We start from the raw sequence: 24,314 nt of genomic DNA, 5'->3' as shown, positions 1-24,314 counted from the left end.
CCCTGGCCCATCGCAGAAGACATAGAGGACATTGTACCGAGCCTACGGCTCCTTTCAAAGTGTCAGGACCCCAAACTAAACTTCTCCAGAGATGAGTAATGGGATCTACTGGCCCATATTGAATATGCTTTGAAGACAACCCTGGGGTTTTAAAAATCAGAACAATGGCTAATTTCATAGTGAGGTCAAACTTTGGACTTTATTGGATTCCACATTTTTTTCTGCCCAGAGGAATCTCATTCATTTATTGATTTTAATTCATTCATTTACAAAATAGCAAATAACAAAAGAAAGTTAAACAAAATGAAACAGATTTACACTGAACTTTAAAAGAACAAAAAAGAAGTTTACGGGAAACTAGGAACTAATGTTTTTGACTCTTTATATTTTAAAGCATATGTCAGAGTGCAGTCCTCAAAACCATATAGATGGATGATCACCAAAAAGCCATATAACAGCCATTGTCTTATTCAAACAAAAACAAATTTGAGGAAGCACTGATGTTTTCCTACACTCAGAATCACCAACACAAATTCCAGCATGCTCTGACATGCTGTAGCACTGAGCATTTTTGGGATGACCTGTTCAGCACTGATGGACCTGGGTGAGGACCTTCACCCGAAATGAGCCTCAGTCAAATATTTGCAAAATCAGTGTTTTGCCATGGTTACAAAATCACTGTTTGAGGATTACTTACACTAGAAAACTTCAGATAGTGCCAAGAGTGTTTTGAATCTAAGAAATATACAAAAATTAACTTCAGTACTTTCGAATGATTGTCTAAATGTTTGGTTCTCACTATCTGTGTATGCAATAAAGGACACCCACTATGTAGGAACTAATTGATAGATGTAGATGTTTGAAACACAACAATTATTAGTATGTGACTCAGGACTAATAACAGCATCATGATGATTTTAGGTTAATAAGTGGTCTCAAGTGAATGACTATGCTGTTGTCAGCATGCAGTGATGTTTGAAAAAAAATGGATGACGGCTACGACAGACTGTCACCTCAAATTATGCATGCGACAGTTGATGGCCACTTAAAATTATATTTATAGGACATTTTGCTGATCCGTTCCTTTACGGAACAACCAGAAAACACCTAATTCCACTGCAGTCAGAGCACTGACTCTAGTGACATTACTGTTCTATTGTAATAAATTTCCACCACATTATAACTCTCTCCATACAGCTTCTAACATCCCAACTAAGGTGTATGAACCTATGATGTAGGAAACTCTAAATCCTACTCTCAACAAGATATCCTCTGTCGATTCAGGTGAGCCGTATCCAGGTGCTTCATTTTCTCACGCTGCTCTGTAATGCAAACGCTCCCAGCTGAAATTTACTCAGCCTTTCTATAAGCCCAAAGAGACTCAGCCCGCTCCCCAAACAAGTCATTTGCCTAAGCTGCCTGTCATTCAGGTGCATTTGTTTGCACTGATAGTTAAACTCCGCAGGGCATGGAAGATGCTAATTGTGTTGATTTGGAGAGGGGGGTCCCTCAGGTGTGTGGTTATTTGGGGGGTTGTTAACCTGTATGAATACAGTGGCATGCCTTCAGTTTACACAGAGCCAGGCAGGGAATCACCGGCACACCTTTTCTCTTGAAAGGCAATCAGCAGCCCAGGCTTCATGGGGTTAGCATCCTGCAGAGCCTTTCTTAGTTTGGTCTAACGTTAGTAATTATACTACCAGTGTGAACCTCATGACATTAACAAAAGTTTGGTTTGGTTAACAAGAGTTTGGTCCTACCTAGTGTATGACATAACCATGTGAATGAACTGGTAAGACCCGGGGCAAGCACCAAAGGTTTACATTATATGTAAACTAAGTAATGAATGGCTCATGTATTCTTGTACAGTTTCAGCCCGACTAAATAAAAAGAGGCTCTAAACCTTAAATCTGTTTTAATATTACTTGAACTTCACTAAAGCCTGTAAGAATGGCTTTTCATTTTAAGACTATTCTCCCTAGTTTGACCAACAAAGCAGAGAGTTTGCTTGAAAACAAAGCCCCCACAAAATAGTACCTTCTTTAACCCTGCCCCCTTGAAAAGGCCCCAAATTGCAGGACCTAAACACTTTAAAACACAATATGGATGTGAGGCAGAAAACACAAAAAGGCATCTGTGACATAATATCAAAAGGGCCATTTTCTTACATTCTGGATGCCAGTGTTGGCCGCAGTGATCAGCAACCATTGGAGTGGTCAGCGTGGAGAATTCCCTGTGCTCCATCATTCTGATGGCTGTGTCCAATTGCATTATGCCAGAGCAGCAGGTAGCCCTGGCTGCTGGGGTCGCAGCTCTGATGGCCTCGCCCTATTGGCCCAGGGGCTCCGGCCAAGGTTCATGGGTCAGGGCCTTGTCCGGACACAGGCCTGGCTCCTGGCCAATGGGTTGAGCTGGTCAGTGGTGGGGAGCAGTGATGGTCAGACGAATGATTTATAGACGCTCCGGATGGAGAGAATGCTAAGAGGCTGTGCTTAAATCTGCCCAGAGTTTCTCTTCAAGTTTCTCTAAAGGCACAATATGTTCATGTTTTGCTTATTCCCCACCAAAAGATCTTGACTTTAACTCCTTGACTTGAGCTGCCAACTTTTAAAGATTTTTTTAATACATTTACTTTCACAAATCGGATGCCATTGAGTCATCTTTTATTTTTCCCTTGCATATGTTTCCCCTGAAACCTTCTACTAATGAACAAAACCTGGGCTAGCTCACATCTTTAGAAATGTGGTCTCAAAACTATCTGTTGCCAAAAGTAGAAGACGAGCTTGATCTGTCATCCTGTCGTGAACTGTTTATCGCTTGCCAACCTATTTAAGTGATTCCATCAAACTGGGACACTTCAGAAGTAAGTTTAGAGCCTCACAAGTTTTTTGGTCATGGAAGGCAGGCGAGCTCTGATTACCCTGAAGGGCGTTTTGTTCTTGTTAGGGTATTGTGAACAGATGGACTTCATACCCAGTTGCCCAAATCAAAGATGGCATTTGTTTTTCATGTTGGATGATTTTAGGGCTACATAGACGACGCAAACAAAGCCTTTCTAAATGATCTCACAAAAACCAAATCAAGAGACATTATGCCATCCAGGATTTGCTGATGACTCACTTTAGCCTCATTTTGCTAAACCCAGAGAGCATAATTGAGAAGTTTGTTAAGAAAACCAATATTCAAAAGTTAGAAATTATCAGCACAAACAGCTAGACTGACTTACTTACTTTGTATCATCACAGAAAGTAAACATTTGGCATCAACATCATAAAACATCAAGGGAAACAGCTGGCTGGTTCATATTGCCAACAATGTAAACCTTGGAGTGAACAAACTACGTAACTCTATATGGCCACAAAGACAAACTATTGGGCGACATTTCCCACATTCAAGGAGTCATAAACCATCCCATGACTAGAGAAATGGCCCAGCATGTGGCTTATTTTTTAGGGACACACTTAAAGGTCAGGCGGTAATCCACAGGAGTCTGTGAACGTATTCTCTGGACAGAATCACCAGCTGCCATTTGCACGTGGGTGGACAGTTTGTCTGCGTTGGCCTGCAGAGCTGAGGCCTACAGCCATGAAACCTTGCTGCCCTTTCAGCTAATTGTTTGTGGGTTGCTTTTAAATTTATTGACAGTCTTGGTGATATACTGCTTCTATTGTGTCCTCAGCCTATTGTGAGCGGCATTAACTACGGCTCCCGCTTCCCGGCTCTTGTGCTACATGCCTGACCAGGGGCCAGAGAGCAGTGTGATGCCCAGCGGGAGTGCCCTGTCCGTGGGCAGGAGCGAAGACCTTTACAGGTGCCTCCGCGCTTCTCTTAGCAACGCCCTGCTGCTCAAAATTTGTTGTCCCCCTGTGGGTGTCTTTCTGAAAGTGTCAGCTGTGGGGCCCCTGATGGGAGATTTGTTGATATGATAACTCGATTAGGGTTGAGGATGGATGACAGGGTGGCAGAGAGCAAGTCTGCAGCTCCCAGGGAGGTGCTGACTCCTCTCCTTAACCTCTCCTCAGGAGACCAGCGTTCTGAACACGCCAGGCATGTGGCTCCCCAAAAGCCCTTGCTGAGCCTCCGGTAATGAGTCTCCGAGCCACAATGGTGCAGTTCACTAACCAAGCAAAGAATCATGATCCTTTTAATAATTTAAGTATAGACACAGTATAAGACCAGAAGACTTCAGACAAAAGAGAACTCACTAATTAAGAGCAGTGAATGTGAAAGTTCCTTATTATGTGGATTTTATTTCAGGATTTATCATCCAAACTGGCCCTTTTCTCTTTCTTGCACCTTATTTTCCTAATTGGCCAAGCACCATTTGCCAATTAACTCTAAACCTGGTTGATGATTGCCCTGAATTGGCTCCAGATATCAGCATACAGCTTAAGTGGGAGTTGAAGATAAAGTTATAGACTCTGTAAATTGGTAATTAATTTTAAGCCATCAAAGCATGGCTATTTCGGTAGCTAGGGGAGGGATATGGAAACAATCCCAGGTAGTCAGACTGGTATTATCCAGTAAGACTCAGTAAGGATACACTAATGTGCTCTCAACACCACTCCACTTCCGGAATAATCTCAGCTCACCAGTTGTCAGCCAGGGCTGCATTATAAACTCTTTTTACCCAGTGGTTAAGTTGGAGACTCAAGGTGGATTTAAATCAAAAGAGCTGTTCTCCCTCAACGAGGCTGCTAAAAGCGCTGGCATATCCGCCCAGGTGTAACAGGGTCAATCAGTAACCACTGGAGAGTTAATTAGAGATAAAGTGTATGTTAATGGAAAGGCCTCGCTTCACACACGCATTCCAACACACCCGGCTCGTACACAAAAGTCTGTTTGCTGTCAGATTGGTTGCCACTTGCAAAATGCCCCCACTTTGTGGACTCTTGGCTTTTAAGTTAAAACAGTCATTAAAGCATACAATCCTACTTATTCTTTGTCTCCCTACATCCCAAAATTACAGAAGGAAGCTTTTGTCTTTATACAACAGCAGCAAAGTTTTTCTCCTAACTGGGAAGATAATCAGTGAAAGCTAACAATATGACTTCCAGCTAATACCATAAACACTCAGGTCTGGAAGATCATTACATGGCAAGAGCGCTCTCCAGCTGTCCTCACACTTGCACACAATGGACAGACAAACACACACACACATAAAACTCTCTCCTTCCATGCCTCTACTCAGAGCCACAAAGTCAGGCAGTGGCTCAGACAGGATGTAGCACATGTGTATCATATTAGGCAGGCCTTCCCAGCCAGCAGGCCCATAGGTGATATTAGATCTACAGCTGGCCTACTCCCCCCATCTCTCTGAGCTGCTGCCCAGCCTTCAGCCCTCTCAGACTGATATTTCACACATCCCTCCGCCCGCCTTGCAGCCCCAGTCACAGGTGGGAATGCCTTCACACAGAGCAACAACAAGAGAGCCTGTTGTAATGAGTGTGTGTGTTTTTTCCCCGCCAAGGAATCGCAGACAGGGGAAGCCATTCAGCGTGCCCCCTCCGGGTCAGACATGAAATGCAGAGGGGCTGACCTGACACTGGCCCACATCAGAGCCCCGATAGACGAAGACTGAAGCAGGAGAGTTCAGGTGAACGTTACTGTGGAGGGAAAGCAAGCGGCTCTGTTTATCCATGGTAGAGAGGAGCTGGAGAATGTCACTGAGTGCCAGCTCGTCACCCCTGAACAACTGCAGGAAGCAGCAGTGTGACGCTTGCCATCTGTCCACGTCTAGGGAGATCATGGGAAGAAGCATTCAGCTATAATATCCAAGGTGACTTCTCCAAAAGAAATCTTTTGTACATATGAGTGCCTCAAATGCCAAAGTGATATCTCACAGGTGAGCTTGAAATACTAGACTTCTGTGTTGGACATTTGTCAGACAACATCCAGAATCTATGAGAACCCAACAAAATAAGGACAGGGAACACAAACAAGTGGTTCATTTATGCCCTGTGTATGGAGATGCATTAATTCTTATCTGGGCCATAAAAAAATATTCTCAGTGCCACCCTTGTTTTCATGAAGAAAACTCTAGAAATCAGCATCCTTGGATGATCCACTCTGTCTCTGACTAATTAGAAGCTTCTGCTTGTGGAGATAGCAGCTGGCTCACAGAGACAAAAAACAACGTATTGATTTTTGTCTGTGACCCAGGGCTCTGAACGGAGCTGAACATCAGACGATGACTGGTTAATGTGTTCCTCTTTATCAAAGGTCACATATGTAATGGAGGGGAAAAAGGTGATTTGGTAAGTGAGGGTCGCTGCTGCCATGAAAAATTAGGGGGAGATGTGTAAGATCCAACTGCAAAACAAAGATGAATTAATATCTTAAAGTACAGGAACACTATTTTACTACCATGAGTAGTCAACAGGACTGCAAAATGGATATCTATCAATTAAAGATGTTTTTAAACTGTAACTGAGAAGGCCCACATTGGGCAAATTCAGATAAACTGGTAAAGGTGGTCCTTTAATGAGTGTACATTATTAAATAATGCATGTGCAAAACAGCTAAACTGAACAACATCAACTACAACAAAACTGGAGAATCACATCCCAAAGGTGAAAAAGACGTATCATTTGAGAGTAACCATAGAAATGGCAAACAACAAAAATATAGTACAACTGTAACCAATTCTCTGCTTAGCTTGAGCTTCCATACAGATTGGACCCATCAACACATGCTGCTTGGCGCATCAGCCGAGCTGTGATGCATTAATCAGAATACAAATTCATTTTGCATAAGTATGAAAGGCACTCTTGCCACCCTCCTACTCCTCACTAGAACACTTGCTGTCGTTTTCACACACACTCACACTCACCACTCTTCAGTTTGTGGTGTTGTGAGTGACGCAAGGAGGGATGTCGTCAATTAACTGTGGTCTCCTAGAAGACGAGATGACTCAAAATATTGTTTTCTTGCATATTTCCACAAAAAGAGCAGTGTCAGAATGGATACTTACATCTGAGATCCAAAAACTATAGAAGTTGAAAACAAAACACGACTCCAGACTGCCAGCGACACATATGAAAATCTAACTGTTGGGGCTCTAATATGACTAAGATGAAAGTAAATTCCCATTACCGCCATGAGAATTATTAAATAATAGCAGCTGGACTGAACATCTGTCATTGATTGACAGAATTAGCAATATTTGAACTATCGATAGATTTACAAACCAAAAACGTTAGCAGTTCATACATCTGCAAAACTGTGATGAGCATAAAAGTAATGAGTTATATTCAATTTATCATCAAAACATAGAGATTAAATTAATAATACAAGTGGGAGAGACTGATGATGATATACTGAATGAAAAAGTCTTGTGTTATCCCTGGAAATGGACTGCAAATGAAGTCTTGTTAATGCAATAAAACCAGATATGTAAATAATTATTACAACAAAAGGGGGAAAAATACTACAACCACTGCATGTTATTTTTTATTACGTTGATAGTAAATTTATTACGTTAAAAGGGCTATGACAGCATTATCTTCTAATTGTTTTTATGTCACAGGTTTATTACCTTAATGGAAAGCCATTGCATTAACACTTACAACACAGATTACTGACCACATGCCCTTCACTCTGGACTGTTCCTGTCCTCACCTCGTTCTGTCAATCACTCACCGTTTGAGAGGGTTGAAAGATGAGAATATTTCCTTTTGTAAATCATGTTAGTCAGTGCAGATGTCTACATAAACACAATACATCACATAAAACACATATAAAGACCTCTCAGCCCACATCTAACCTCATCTTTTATCTTATGGGGTACATTCACTTCAATAGAATAGGTGCTTTCTTTTCAATGCTTCTGTGAGTCAAACTGGGGACATGAGTGGTACAAAACCTCCACAGAGCGAATACGGTAATATATCAGTCATAATTAATCCAAACATTAGATATGAGAAATCACAATTTGGAGATTAAGGCTGTTGTCCTGAACAGGTGACACATTCACACTACTAACTGAGTTTCTGGACACAAACAGACCAGCAGTGAATGTCGAGCATGACTTCATCACCTTTCATCCTGCAGCAATGAGTGACTATTTTAGCAAGTACTTCACAGACGTCAACACTGATGAGTTAGGTCTGATCCATTTAACCCTGCTGTCACAAGCATGTGCAAGCTTCACGTCAAAACTGCAATCAACAGTAAAAATCCTCCCTTCAGAAACTGAAACAATGCGCTACTTCTACCTAGCTATTCCACCTAAATATACAGAGGGGTTTATCTATGGCCTGTAAATTCTGCTTTCCCTTTCCTACAATGGTGAAGACAGTTACTCATACCAAGAATAGAAACACCTACAATGTAGGCCAGTCCCAGGCGGCAAAACTAATTTGTTGACCTAAACTCTCCTAAACTTGCTATTTTTACAGATTCTGTGTCAGCGGCAATGAGAATAATGTTGTTGGTCATGAGACAGAAACAATGAGACTGCAGTCACCCCCAGAGACAGAGTGAGGAGCTCAGACTTCAAGAAGAAACTAAAAGGACACCCACTTTTTGTCAAAAGATGCCAGTTGGATTCAAACATCAGCTAAGGATGCCATCTGAACACTGTCCTCTGGTGGTTTTCCAGGCATGTCCAATTTAGAGGAAATGCTAGGACAGATCTGGGACACACTGGGGGGATAACATGTCTCACCTGGCTGGGGAGAAAGACATCACTTAGCCTGCTGCCACTGAGAGCCAGCACATACTGAGTTTGTTTCATTTAAAGGTGTTCTGAACAACGAATCCAGACAAATTCTGTAGGCATCTGTGAGCACAAAAATGCTTCAAGGCTGCTGTGGCAGTCAGACGCACCAATGCAATACCTGCCAGATCTTTCAGCTCAGATTTATCAAGGGGAAATCAGATTTTCCTATCTCTCGCACACATACATACACATGCCGGCCTGGGACAGATAGGGCTAATTCCACTCTGTTCTGAAGCCAATTGTGCATCAGGCACGCACAGCCCCACTCTAAGTGCACATCACAGTGTAAAACTGTGTGGTTTTCCAACAATCAATGTAATGTGTAATACAGCAACAATCCTTGTGAAAGAACTGAACACCACAGCCAAATGTAAACTAAACCATCTTTTAGCCATGTCCCTATCGTGATCCCAGTTATTAATGGGACCAGAATGAGCCATTTCAAAGCTGTATAAAGGAATTTAGCTATTCATATCATCTATCAAAGACATTTCAGAAGTGGGCTGGCTCTTATTTAATGCTCACATGGAAGAAAACAGCAATGGAACAGAACTACCTAATCACACACAGACAATAACACATTTCACCCGTCTGCCGCTTTAAAGGAACCCCAAAAAAAGCCCCGAATCTAACCCACCAACACAACCCACCAAGCAGAAAGTGTGCAACATTGCCGGCTGCTGAATCAAAGGCGAATGTTTCTATTCATTATTTAGATGAAAAACAAAATGCAACCATGTCTACTTTACTTCAAACAAGTCAGACCAAGAAACTTCACAAGAGAACAAATTCCTGTTTGAGGAGATGAGTTTTTCTTTTAACCAAGGGATGGCTTTTCTGTGGGCGCATCCCAAATGAGGGGGTCAGACAAGTTAAGGCTTGTCCTAAAACAGACACATGTTCTCCATTGTCATGCCGACTTCTTTCCCAGCCAGGAGATCAATGCAACCTGTCAGAAGTCACCCACTTGCTGTCAGACCTCAGAGTGATGCTTTAGGGGAGCTGGGGTTAGGGGCGGGGGAGGACAGCAAATTATGTAGAGGAATCTCATCGGGCAGTCTGAATTTCTGCATTTTAATTTCAGAGGAGGTGGGGGATAACGGTGAAGAACTGGGGCCCCCCTGGAAGTGGCGATTTGCTAGCAGCATCCTGCAGGTAGAGCGGACTGGGGGGACTGAGAGCTGGCAGATGTGGGAGATACTGTATGTTGGCATCTGTTGCTTGTTACAGCTACAAATGGCACTGGGATAATGAGAAGATCCAGATAGATATAAGAAAATGAGGAAAATTTCTGGAGATGTGAAGAGATGAGGGAGTTCTTGAGTCACCAATAGTGATCAATAATCAACCTCTAACAAATATTTAGGTTTCTTAGTGCTCAGATATAATGAGAGTACTTACTGTTCCTTTAAATAAGCTGCCAGGACATGTGACAACAGACTAACTTTGCTATTCTGACATCAGTAATGCTGCAGTCAGTTTAAGGTCAGTCTCCTCCAGCAGGGTTAACTTCTAACCACCACCATTCCTGGCTGTCAATCACCCAGGCCCTGATCTAGGGGCCATATGTGATGTTGCCGGTGTTTGGGTGCAGTAGGTCTGATGGACAGCTGCCCCTCCTCAAGCTCCGGCCACAGCACCTGCTTTGTCTGTCGGCCCCGCTGACACGTGTCCCTCTTTGTGGCCCCACGCTGTTCCCCCACTGTCAGAGCCAAGAGGGGCCTCACTAGGCAAACACGACCGCAGGCTTTTACCTAGGATGCTGACTGACCGACAGGGAATATGCAAGAAAGGCTGTGGAAGGGGGTTTTTGATGAAGGAAGGAGCTGGAAATGTTGAGTCCTGTAGAGGTTGCGCAGAGGTCAAACGGCAGAGGTATGTTAAAGCACGGTAAGGTAAGGCCCTGGGCTTGGGCTTGGGCAAGATATGACACAGGGGCAAACTACAGATGGTGATTTCCACAGCACTGACGGAGTGGGTGGGATGGGTGGGGCAAACGAGATAAGCAAGACAACTAATCATCTGTCAACTTTACAGCCCGTAACAGATGAGCGGAGCTGCAGCAGAGAGGAGGCATTCAGGGCAGAAAAAGGCCTGACTGGCGTCTAGAGGGGGCGGTGGGCGGGGCGGCTGTCAGTCATCCAGCCCTGCAAGGCCTGGGGCAAACCTGTGCACCTTTGCATAGGGCTGGGTGACCCTTTTAATAGGGGGGGGGGTCAGTGCACGACAGTGAGATGAGTAAAGCAGGATGGGGATGTTGTTATTCTACATATAAAAGGGCTGTTGACCCCCAGTACAGATCACCTGAGTGATAACAGAGCAGGTCAGTGAATCAAAGGAATTGTTGTGACCTTCTGCATTTTATGGCCCTTCCAGATTTGGCTTTTATCATATGAGCTATTAACACAGTAAGAAGTAACACCTATAATTAGACTCAGTAGAAAGAAACTGTTACTTTGTTTAACTTAGAGCTCTTTATTCTCTGATCACAGACAAAGGTCTGCTGATGCCTAATAAAAAAAAAGACAGGGCAACCGTGTTGATGGTTTATTTTACATTATTCATTATCAGTGAATCAGCCATTCCCATTGAAGTCCACACAAGCATTCACAACACTGCAACCTTAAGAATACCATACACCAAGAGGGCCATGACACATAACACATGTAGCTGCCTTCAAAATCACATGAAGATCATATCTGAATTATTTTGGCACAGTACACAGTTCTTCACGTTATACAACCTATGTAACATATTTCAAGCAAATATCTAACACTGTACTCATTCTGGCTCTCCATCCTGTGGCGTTTCCACTCGGCAGGCAATCTCTCTCATGTAAAACAAAGGAACTCATTCACTGACCGCTGAGCATGGGTGAACAACTGTACAACAGGAGTAGGTGTGGGAACATGAACCGTCTATCCTGGCCACATCTGCAGGGCACTTCCTCCCCCACAGATGAGGCAGCTGTTCTACGGTAAACTGCGCTGTGCGGCTCCCTCCTCGGCCCGAGCACTTTCCCCATTGTTAGGATGAAAAGCGCCGCAGCGGTGGTGGCCCCAGTCCTCAGGAGCAATGCCTGGCTGGAGCTTATTTTGGTTGGGCTTGCCCAAATAAACATGCTGGGACCTCGCAGCCGCAGCTGTGGGCCTCTCCCTGGCTGACCTCCTCTCCTGTGACTCCTCCACTCACAGAGAGAAAGAGAGAGAAAACAAGTGAGGGAGAAAGAGACAACTAACCCGAGCCAAAGCCTGCAGAGGTTAGAAAGGCCAAATGCTGCTTATTATCAGAGTCAGGTCTTTCCCACGCCTGCAGGCCTCGTGTGTGCAGCCGGCGGCGTGCCTGCTTGCCAGAAAGTGTTTAGCTAACTCATCTACAGTCATCCTCCCAACCGAGGGAGGGGTGTGTGTGGTGGGGGTGTGGAGGTTTGGTTTCTCACTGCTGGACAGAGAGGAAGGTTTATTCAGCAAGTTTCTGTGCAAAGTCCGATGAGGTTTAAAACCAAGAGAGTGAGAGGAATGCAGAACATCTTTCTTCCTTTAACCTGCTGCTGCTCTCAGAATGGATGAGTGTGTGAATGTGGAGTTTGACAGTTGAGTAAATTGGACTAATGGGCTGAGCACGCTGGGATGAAGGTCACACTGTGCTCGCTCCTACAGCCCCACTTATGGGAATAAGGCTACAAACTGGTGCCTTGCCGCAAGAAATGAGGGCATGTTGTTGAGAAAACACACCCACATGTTGGCAACGAGATTTCATGAAAGGATCATCTTAGGCAAAAATATCCCAAAGCTAAATATTTATCCCAATCAGACAAAACACTGGCATTAGTACAAAATAGAAAATTGTAGCTATCAAGTATTAAAATGACTTTATCTTGAAGGTTTTGCATACAAGAACTTTTGGCAAAGACATGGAAAATGTATCTACATTTCCATGGTAAATGAGCAAACTCAACCTGCTAACGAGCGCAACAAGATGTAGTCAAAAGCTCCGGAACGAGCAAGTAAGTGGACCTTGAATTGTGACTGTTTAACTGTTTATAGAAATATTCAGAAATGATCTAACAGCTGTTTGACTTTTAAATGTCATTTCTAAAATGTTAAAGATGCAAAATATTAATAGTATCACTACTGTTTTTATGTATATACATTTAAATTAGTATACAAATGTATGTATATTAGTACTACCACCACCCACCCAGCAAAACACCCACAACCACCCACTGAATTCCTCCTACGTACAAACCCACACACACACACACACCACCGCCTACACATGTATCCGTCCCCTCACACAAACACCCACGCACACACATCCATCAACACTAATGAATGCTCAATCACCCACCCAGCAACTCCCACACACACACACAAACACACACCGACTCATTCTCCACCAAATACGACAGCAGCAGCCCGCTCCCTCCCACACACGGACACATACGCTCACACACTCTTTACCCCCTGCCTTGCTCAGTGTGCACTGTCAGCCTGATGCAGAGCTGAGTCAGCAATCACCCATTGGTTTGTGTATGTGGGAGCCTGCAGCCTCTCCAGGAGCACTGTGGTGAAGGAGGGAAGAGGAGGGACTCTCTTGCAGCCTCTGGAGGGGACAGATGGGCAAAGAGGGGGCTCCTGGGCAGGTAGTCATCCCCAGAATGCGGGGGCGTCTTCGTGGGGGGCTTGCCAGGGGCTGAATGGCCTTTAATTCCCCCCCACACACACACACCCACGGAGAGCATCAAGAGGGGGCTATTGTCACTAAACACTCTGCCTCCCTCCTTCTCCTCCTTCTCCTCCTCCTCCCACTCCTCCTCCCACTCTTTATGCTGAGTGGGTGCATCACAGGGAGATCACCACCTACAAACACACCTGCAGGAATGCACTGGAATGAATATGTAGCATGTTAGCAAATGGACTGACATCTGTTATGTGAAGACACATGGCCTTCCACAGTGAATATGAATGACATCGCTGCAAATTTCCCACTGAATTAATGGCATCTTCAGTAGTGCTTTTTCCTTTGGTTGGTTTTAGGGTTCGTTTTAATTCATGCCAGACCTGCACTCTTCTTACAGCGACCTGGGCAGCAACCTGAGTTTAGCCCTCGCAGAAATACCAGAAAATAATTGAAGCTAGACATAAAAAGGTTCACCAGAACTGCAGAAAGAGAGAGTCAGAAAGTTGAGACTGGGCATTAAATCTCCAGTCCCTTATTCTGTCAGCGCCGCCACCACCACAGAGCCACGTCAAAAATTACACAGCAGCTCCAGCTAGCAGGCAATTACAGAGTGGGGTCTATGAGTGACGCCTGTGTAGGACTGGCTGGCACTCTCCTCACTGATATTCGCAGAGGTACTTACAATTTACAGCACAGGGTTCATTTTCAGATGAACCGAGTCCAACAGCTTGGGCCCACTCCCAAGGCCCTCTCTCTCTGTTTCTCATGGTCGTAATTACATTAAATACAATCATTCAGACCCAAATTGCTGGTTAATGGCTGTGGTTGCACTCAACCAATAAGTGATAGGCTCGGAGAGGAAGAGCGAGCAACAGGAAGGCTGAGAGGTTGAGAGAAATCCGAGGGAAGAGATAAAGGTTGCGTTTGCCAGGGACTCCGTCTGGGCTTGGTGGCGGGCCTGATGGCACTGTGTCAGTGTCATTATGTGGGTGCGTGTGTGTTTCAGGAGTGGTTTCAGCCCAGACGGACGTGACACACACATTCAAACGCGTGTCAGGAGGCCACCCACGCCTGACACCGGGAGAGCGCCAGGCCCTGACACACGGAGCGTGGTGAGGCGACAAGTTCGTCAAGAGACCGATCAGTGCCTCCTTGCCACATGTCAGTCACTATCTCTCAGTCACGTCTCACTCTCCCCCTTTTTCTCCCCCAGTGACTCCCTCCCTCCCTCTTCTCCCCATCATCTGAACATGTATTTGCGTTTCAGATGAACACAGTGTAATCTCAGCGCAAATCCATCCTCTGAGGCATGCATTAGTGGCGTTAAACTGCAGTCACATGACAAATATCTGACGTCCTTAGAGTTTTAATGTTCTTAATTGAGATGATAGAAAGCTCTCGTGGCAAATAATATCTTTCTGTATCGTTTACTATAACATCACTGAGCAGAACTCATTTTTCACATTTAATAAGTTCAGACAAAGCCCAGATGTGGAGACAGTGCCAGTGGGTGATACTGCCAAGCGCTGGTAATTTATTCTCCTCCAGATCCCCTCTACTCAACAGTACCAACAACTGTGGACTGACATGCCTCCCCTCCAAATGTTCCTTGTGGTTTCTTCTTGGGGTGTTCAAGACCTCATGCAAATGCTTAATCACCTCACTTTACTGTTTGTCCCAACTGGCAAAGTAAACAAAAGGCACACTCGGGCAGGCGTCTTAAACAAGCTGAGGAGTGTAGGAGGTTTCCAGAAATAAACCAGAGCACGCTGTAAAATCACAGCCGAGGGAGGGTCAAGTGTGCCGGATTTCAAAGAGAGACCATAAAAAGACGCAATCTGGTTTTCACATTTTTGACGAAGGAGGCAAATGTGGCTGAGATATCACGCCACCGCCATTTCCAGGGAGGGATGCAATCGCCAGCGCTTACTGTAACTCAATCGCAGCTCATGCGTGGGGATTTATGGCTGCTGTTAAATCAGCAGTTCTCGGTCCTGTGCCACTGAAATCAAAAGGATGTAGGTTTTCATTCCTAACAATCACCACCACAACTGATTTTTACTGATTTTTATATCTCAAAAGGTAGAAAAGGGAGCAATCACGGGTTGACATGGAAACCTGTATTTTCTCATGTCCTTGACGGCACATATTTGAGACACACACACATATCGTGCCAATACTAGTATCATGTCCAGGTATTATTTCATCTGTCGCAACAACCACCTGTGCCACTGCATCACAGGTCACTGCTCCTCACATGAGGCCACACATCGTTGTCCAGTGCCTGTGCACGTTCTATCTCTCTTTCTAACTGTCTATGAGATTTCAGCTCCTGAAGAAACACACCAAACGGACTAATCCCTTGTCAACATGTCGCTGATCCTGGGATTGGGCTGCCCCTGGGCCCTGATCTCCCCTCTGCTTCCCTCCTTTCCCTCATCGCTGGGTCCCTCAGGCCGACATGGGCCCTGACAAAGCCCTAATCCATCACCTCCTGTCAGGAAAAGCCACACTGCAACTCCCCCCACCCCATCCCACCCTCCCATGGGCTAGCATTAGCCTAATCCACCGGGCCGGTGGCTCCATGAGAATGGAGCGCCCACATGGCTTCACCCCGGTTCTGTTTGCTCGTCCCATCTGAATCAACACACCCCCGAGAAGAGCGAGCATCACAGACAAGAGGGGGCACAATGTGAAGTCCCTGCACCTATCCTGAACTGTCCGCTGCAAGCGTCAGCAGAGGAGGGCTTTACCTTGGGCCGTGATGCAGCAGGGTCTGTCCGTGGGTCTGTCTTTGCAGGCCTCTGGTGTGGTAATGTAATCCCTGGAGCAAACACAGCCTTCCTGACTTCTGAAGGGTGTGGATGCCTCACTCAATGGGAGAAGCACACTTTGATGGTGATCCACATCTGTGAATTGACAGCAAAAGGTGCACAGACATCAGTGTAAACTTAAACACAGTATATACAAGTGAGCAGCAGAGGAAATACAGTTTGGCAAAGTGGTGTGTAAGCAACAGTATAGCTTAAAGCAAACAGCTTAAAGCGTGTTTAAACAAGTTTAAACAAACAAATATAACAAAACATGGCGAGAGATTGGCTAATGTTTGCTAAAGGAGAACTTAGCGGGGCTGACGGTTTAACTGTGCTGTCACTGTCATTTACCCCCCTTTTAATACAGTATGAGCAAACAAGATAGCAAACCTCAGAGGAGTCGACAAAATGCTCGTTTTGAGCTAAAATGTGAACCAGTGCATTTAACTTCCCGCCTCACCTGGTGGGAGCAGAGCAGTATAATGCTGGCTCGACATCAACGGTTTTTATCAGGGTTTGTTTTTGTTTTTTTTAAGACTTCCTGCACACATATTGTTACCTGCAGACGGTTTCCACAATGCTCAGCTCAGGAGGAAAACTTCCACTGATCCGTACTCTCCAGCTTCCCTTCTCTCTCTCATCCTTATATAGCGTTTCAGTGAACATTCAGAGCCAACACCTCCCTCTAGTGGTGGAGGTATGAACAGCATCTGCCGGCCAGGTCTACAGTGTCCAATGTCAGAATCAGTTAAAATGCTGAATATCACAGTAGTAGTATATAGAAAAATAAAATACATTTGAGTTAGGGAAAATTAAATTAAAAATTACATTATTTACTAAGTGGACACAAGTCATGCATTTCATATGTGTAGAGTGTGGGAATAAGGCTTGGTTTTGTATTGGCAACTTTTTTTGACTCAGTCTTTGAACAGTTCACCACACATACACACATAGCATAGCATATGTAAGCATATGTAGCAGTTAGCATTCAGCTACTTCAGCGTTTCTGCTGCTTCCACCTCTGTAAGAATTCAACCACCCGCTTGTTTCATTGGGAAGTTTGGTTTCACCTTGTGTTGACATGACATGTTCTCATTTCAGTAAATGTCCATGTACATATCTCTTCATTTTTAACTGATTAAATTAAACTTGTGCTCCTTGTCAAGAAAGACCTGCTAAGTTTAACACATTAAGTCAAACCATATTTTTGAAAAGTAAAATGGCAAAATAAAATAGAAATGAAAATAAGAATAAATGAAGAGTAACCAGTAGTAAAGACTGAGAGGACTACAGTCACACTAAACTTACAGTATGAGTCCAATATGTGACTTTGAAAATAAAAACATGTAAACAGAAGGATTGAATCAACTACTCTGAAGTTTCCACCAGGAAAAGATCTAATGTAATTTAAGATGACAGATCATAGATGATAATAATGAAAACTAGATGTGTTTTAAAAGAAATAGAACTGAACTCCCACAAAAGCATTTTGAGAGGATTAATTAGGGATTAACATTTTAATAAACTGGTTTAAAAACGCTGATCATAAAAAAGGAGATGGACATGTTTATTAACATCTACAGATATTAATAATGGAACTCCATTTTGTTTTACTTTGACTAAAATCCATTTTTAAAGTTGACTGAAATGGTTGCAAATTGACCCCAGATCCTGGTGAAAGCCGCACTGATGCACTCACAGAGGAGAGAAAAAACACACCTGAGCCTGGAGGTGTGTGGGAGCCACGTGCAGAGGGACCTGACTCGGGTCTCATTTTCCCTAACACTGACTCCCAGGATGGCTCTTCCCCTCTCTCCTTTCCGTGCTTGAGTTACCTTCCCATCTCCCGGCAGGTCTCCCTTTATCCCAAACCTACGTGATGAGCACATGTCCCCGAGGGCCCATCTGCACAGAAGAGTTTCACATTCTCTGCAACACATATTGTCTGTCCCGAGATGAACAGACAAGGAATTCTGGCAGGAGAGGGAGTTATTCTGCCTGAAGGGGAGAAGGAGGTGGTAGTAGGATATTTCAGGATCTCCTGGGGCTTTGTTGGCATCCCGTTCAGCTTTGTTATCAGCTCCAGTTGGGAATTAGGGGATATTCGAGGGGAATCCTGGGCTGCGGGTGGGGTGGGATAAACTTGGCAGTAAAATGAACAAGTAAAATGTGCATTTGATTTGTGTTGAGTGTACAGGGTTGTTATAGTCTTATGGTTTACATCAGGGACTTTTTTTTATTTCACTGTGAAACATGTCTTTCCCTCCAGTAGAATTTCAGTTTGAACAACAATTTTTTATTGTTTGTCTGCTTTGTCTCAACCTCACCTTCTATCTCTGATGCTGAATATGTGTAGATTTTTCACACTGCTACCAATTAACTAAAACATGTAATTCAATTTTTGATGTATTTAATGCATTTTAATAAAATAGTATCTTAACTACTTTTTAACAACAGCCAACCCACGGAGAAACCTCATGTCAGCCACTTGTATCCGTAATTCTTCATACAAAGTCTATTTGAACTGCTCCATCTTAAATCATCAGCTTACTATCAGTAGTTGTGGGCAGTTATAATATCCATCATTATCCACATAATCTCAGAGTTTTTATGCTTTTTCCAAAAACCCGTTAACAATTCTTTTTATGTAAAAATCAACTTAGAGTTTGGTTTGACATAAACAAGCTCAATTGCTGATAAGTCACATAAATTTTAGGTTGGTTACACTGCACTGAAGTTAGTACTATGAGAGACTCAAGTAAAACAAAACTAATCATCAGCTGATGGAAAGCTGATTATTATTGGATATAGGAAAATGACAAAGTACAAATTTAGACAGCAGAAAACACAACTACAGGTGAATTCAAACATGAAATAAACCACATACAACTAATATGATGTAACAAAACTTTCAATGACAACAGTGTTCTTCTCTGAAGCCCTTGACACCCAGTTGTTGTACCCTTCAGGGAGTTGTAGGCCTGCAGTGTTGACACACCTTGGCCTGTGTGTGCTGCCACCGTGGTGCCGGTCATTTGAGATGCAGCCGGCTTCTCGGCCTCTCGGCCTCTCTGCTGCTCCCTGCCCGCGCGCCTCCACGGCCAGCGAACAGACGGCAGCTACATTAAGCCCCTTCTGCCCCACAGCACTTTCACCTGCCGAGTGAAGGCAGCCGCGGATAATATGGGATCACCTTGCACCGCCTGCAGCTCTGCTGAACGTGCAGCCTGGAGATGAGCTGCCCTGAGACAGCAGCATGTGTGTGTATGTGGATAATGGTGTATGTGTCTGAGTGTAGTTAGTATTTGTATACCTTGGTTATTCTCATTCAAAGCGCCGGCTTGATCTGAGGACAACCCCATCCTCAGCTGGGTGGACTCCTGTGTCCTTTTCACTGTTGTTCAGAGGAATTTTCCCATTAAGGAACCTGCTCAACTGCCCTAAAATTACTTCACAGACTAAGCTGCCCTTGTCCTCACTTTAATCTAGCCTTTAAAGTCTCTAATCATTATTATAGCACTCCCAGGCTCAATAAAGGCAATAGAAACATAAAGCCTCTCTCAGCAAGGTAGCACAACACTCTAGGACAGCTTCCACTTTGGCCTTTGTAGGGTTGCGGATTATAGATTCATTTTTGCTGGACGTGTGGACAAATTCGTCCCTGGGAAAAGCCCTCGCCATTCCCTCCTTTCATCTCAGTCTCATTTTCAGGGTATCTAATGGTCATAATCGAGGCAGCCATGCTGGGTGTGTGTTTGAAGGAGCGGTCAAGGAGCCCCTAATCCCCTCATACACAGTTTGTAGTGGCGGCCCCCAATACAAGAGCTGATTTTGTTGCTGAACGCTGAGAGACAGAGCAGGGTGGATTTGAGTTTTGGGTCTTATGAATACACACACACACACACACACACAGAGAGAGAGAGATATGCACAAAGACACAAATACTCTGGTGGGAATCCTGGGATTCCAAGCAAAATAGCAGATGGACATTTCAATGCAGGAGTGAATTCATGGAAATGAAAACTCAGCATGGATAACATTTTCAAACAAGTGACTACTTCATCCAAGTTTAGTTTATTGACCAACCATGGCCCTTGTGTAGTATGCAGACATGTGCAACTTAATATTATTATATTCTAGTCTTTTTTTAAATTAAATCAGTAGGTATCCCAAAACTTTTCCAGTACAGGCATGTGATAAAAAAAACAAAACAAAAGTATAACAGTTAAGCTTTTCAGCAATAGCTACAGCATTGGTACAATTTCAATAAGCTGCCCAAACTAAAAGAACACATTTATTCTAAATACTATCATAAAATAATCAAAGCACCAACTTTATGTGTATAAAATGTACATCAATACTCAACACACAAGTTGATGTTAAGCAGTAGTGTGGTTGTGCTTGTATTTCACTTGTATATTTCCTTTTTATGCATTATGCTTCCACTACGCTACATTTGAGAGACATGGTGTACATATAAATACCACAGTTATGCTCTCCTCTTAGGTCAACAGAGGCTCCAGCTCTTTTTCTGTTCAGCAGATTACCAGAGTCAAGTGTGGTATAGTCCTCGGCCCCAATGCCCACTCCTCTCCCAGCGAGAGAGACGCACAAAACAGGAGTGAAGATGCTCTCTCAAGCAGCCGGCAGTGAAAGAGTGGGGACCCTCACTGCTAAATGCTGGAGGCCCTCTCCAGACAGATAGCAGCAGGATGTCTGCCCCCAACCCCCACCCCACCCCTCGCCCCCATGATCAAGTTCGCCCTCTCCACGGGCACCTGGCCCCTCGACTGGACAGTCTGTCATTCACAGTGGGTAAGAAAAAGGAGGGAAAGCTCTGGGTATTGTGTGAGCCAAGAGAGCAGAGGAGAGGAGAGCAGAGGAAAGGAAAGGAAAGTTAAAGAGAAGAGAGTCTCAGTCTTTAAGTGGATGGAGTGGATGCAGGATGGACAGATCGTGTGCATTTGTAACATTCACGTGCATGTGCGTTTCGTCCTTTTACCTAACTTGTGGAAGCCTCTGAGGTGGGCTCACCAGCTGAGCGGCTCCTACATCACAACAGCCCCTTCGCCCTGTTCAGCTTCCCTCGTTTCTCCCACTCCCCGTGTCACCATGTCTGCTCGTCCCCGTGGGGCTGCAGGTTTCTGGTCCAGCAGCCTGGGACAAGGCCACCATTAACTGCAGGGCTGTGCAGAGGGCACGTGGGACAAAAGGCCCAACACGCTGTCCCTGCCCTCAGACAAGGCCTGAAACAAATGTTACAGGGCTGGCACAGAATGGAATCATCCGGCCGGTGTCACTGAATACATTTACCTACCTCAGAGCCTTTTCAGCCCCCTGCTTTGTTTTAGCCCAGGAAGAAGGGAGGGCGTGAATGGAGGGGCGGGAGGAGGTGGGGACTGGGGTGTGTGTGTGGCGGGGGTGTCAGTGTGTGCGTGTGTGTGTGTGTGTGTGTGCAGTGAGAGAAAACCACAAGGAGGGAGGAAGGGAAGTGAACGAATGAAATGAACGAAAGAAGCTCCAGGTTTCCACAGTGACGGCCTGAGCCCTGAAAACACCACAGCATTTGTGAGGGATGGGAGGCAATGTGTGTGTATGCATTTGAGTGTGTGTGCGTGTATGTGTGTCCTCCCCCCACAAGGACGCCAGGAGGTCTTGTTGATTGTTGTGTTTTGTTTTTCTTTTGGCCTCCCGCTCCCTTTTCTCCTCCATTGTCTCTGCTATCCTTCCTGGGGTCTTTTTAGGCTAATTGGAGACCTGGAGAGCAGAGCAAACTCCAGACAAGAAGTTCTCTAAGCTCCTCGACTCCAGTTTGGTCAAATAATTAACAGTGAGAGAGACGCTTTCGGTCAACAGGAGTGGGAGTCACAAAGTCAGATTGCATGTTTGAGTGGCCCGCTGTTGTTTCTCTTAAAGTGTTTGGTTTGAGTTTGGATTCCTCACAAACACAACAGGAAGGACGTGAGCACTCCACTAGGTACAGAGCAGGAATAAGAGACGGCATCACTTTTAAAGCTCTGAGATGTTTGACTTGGTTTTAAGAACCTGGCAATTAAAAGGCCACTAGATTTTAAAAGGTTAAACAAAGATGCAGAAGCAAAGTTTTCATTCCCTAATACTGTGCAGAGAGATCACTCAAGGTTTCAAAATGCAGCCAGCGATATTAACCAAATGCTAGTGTTTGTGAGCAAGAGTTTTCAAATAACAAGAGAATTTTATTTATTTTATCATATGTCAAAATGAGATTCACTTTTCTGCAACTTATAAGCAGATTTTCTTCAAAATACAGCACATATTTTTTCTAATGCTACAACAACAGTTGTTATCATGATCTATTCATTTTTTGATTGTTTTCTGGTTTACACGGTGAATTCATTGGTTTCTACAATGTAAGAAAATTTTAAAATGCTTGCTTTTTTCCACTAATAGTCAAAAATGAAATTAAATATTCAGTTTACAGTGGTATAGAACAGAGAAAAGCAGGAAATCCTCACAATTGACAGTTGGATCCAGAGGACGTTTGGCAAATTTGCTTGAAAAATAACTTAAACTGTATAATTAATCAATATTATGTATAATAGTTGCAGATTTTTTGTCAGTTGACCAATCATCAACTGATTGTTTCAGCCCATATTTTTTTTTATTGAATCTTGTTGATTCAATAGTAATTTAAGTAGTTTCTTGATAGGAAAGTCCAGGATGAACTTTAATTAAGTTAAGTGTTTAAGTGTTTCTGTGCAGCTTGTACTACAGTACACTGAAATTCAAATAAAGGGGAGAAATTACATCAAAAGTTATATGCAAAATGTCCACTGAGTGCACACCTCCCTCAAAGTAAAAAAGCTTTAAAAACCCATCCCCTACCCCAACAGAAAGTAATTAGTGTGTCATTTTTCCCATAATCCCCTCAGCTAATCTCCTCCAATCCACTGAGTTTGATTCAGTCATCTTTTCTCTCGTATTCTAATCCATTTTGCCTTTGAGTTTTTGTGTGGGTCGCAGCGCGCCGCCCTGCTCACAAAGAGCAGTCACTGAGCTATGACATTAAAGGTATTGTTGAGCCGGCCTCGGCCCAGCAGCCCCCTTATATGGGCTCACTGTGCAAGGAAGTACGTGTTTTCATCCTTGTTGTCATGGGGATGAACACACACACACACACACACACACACACACGAGCACACAACCGCCTCCCCCTTCATCAGCCTCCCCTTGTACTGATTTTAGCTGACATAAATTCATTCTTTTGTGCGGGACATGCTGGCTCTTTTCCCACCGCGTAGCTGCTTTCAGCACCTGAACTTTAAAATATGAACCAGGAAACTCTCTAATATAAGGGTGGTGCAGGGTGAAATATGCTTTATGAAGGTTTTGGTCTGGAGATGAGACGAAGGTCTTATGTATAACTCAGCTTGTGCCACTGCAAACTGCCAGTGCTATTCATCAGGTCTTTCAGGGGAGTCGCAGAGAACAGATGAGAAACAGAGCTGACTGCAGTGTAGGGTTAAACATGACCTCGGGAAATCACCGGCTGTAACCACATATATACATAGTGTATATTATCTGTGATGTGTATATGGGAACATGTGTACATGGTGAAACATGTTCAAACATTCACTGAACATCCAAACCAGCACATGTAAATACGAACATAGGAAAAAAGACAGGGACACGTGAACACATGTATTATGTGTATTGTGTAGTATATGTACACATGTATTGTTACACACCCTGGGAGTTGGGGTAAATTTACAAAAGTGGAATCAAAACTTCTAAATACAGCATCCACCATACATGTGTTGTCATTATCTTTTTATTCAACCTACTTCATTCAACATCTGAGAAACTGGCAATGGAGCTGCTACACAACTTAGACAGGTTTCAGTGTCATAGTGTGAATGCCAATTACTGCAGTATAAAATATGTATAAACTTGGATTATTAATAGTGATGCATTCATGTGTAAGCAGTGTTTAATAATGAAGCTGGATGAGATGGAGTGAATTTGACATATTTCAAATTATGTTGGGTATCCATAACAATTAATCATACTCATATGATACACATAATACGTCTTTAGCTGTAGAGCATTGGATAACT

General features: G+C 43.9%; 1 long non-coding RNA gene across 1 annotated transcript; it reads right to left on the bottom strand.

Annotated features, from left to right (window-relative positions):
• Nucleotides 1-11,259: 11,259 nt before the first annotated feature.
• Nucleotides 11,260-16,928, bottom strand: LOC127143481 (uncharacterized). The gene is made up of 3 exons (XR_007814938.1): nt 16,778-16,928; nt 16,159-16,314; nt 11,260-11,904 (listed from the first exon to the last, which is right to left on the bottom strand). It is a non-coding gene; the product is annotated as an uncharacterized LOC127143481 (long non-coding RNA).
• Nucleotides 16,929-24,314: the final 7,386 nt, after the last annotated feature.

The sequence above is a fragment of the Lates calcarifer genome, linkage group LG17, assembly GCF_001640805.2.
Source record: "Lates calcarifer isolate ASB-BC8 linkage group LG17, TLL_Latcal_v3, whole genome shotgun sequence".
Taxonomy (NCBI): domain Eukaryota; kingdom Metazoa; phylum Chordata; class Actinopteri; family Centropomidae; genus Lates; species Lates calcarifer.
Note: the sequence above shows the minus strand (reverse complement) of the source record. Positions and strands in the feature narration are given on the sequence as shown.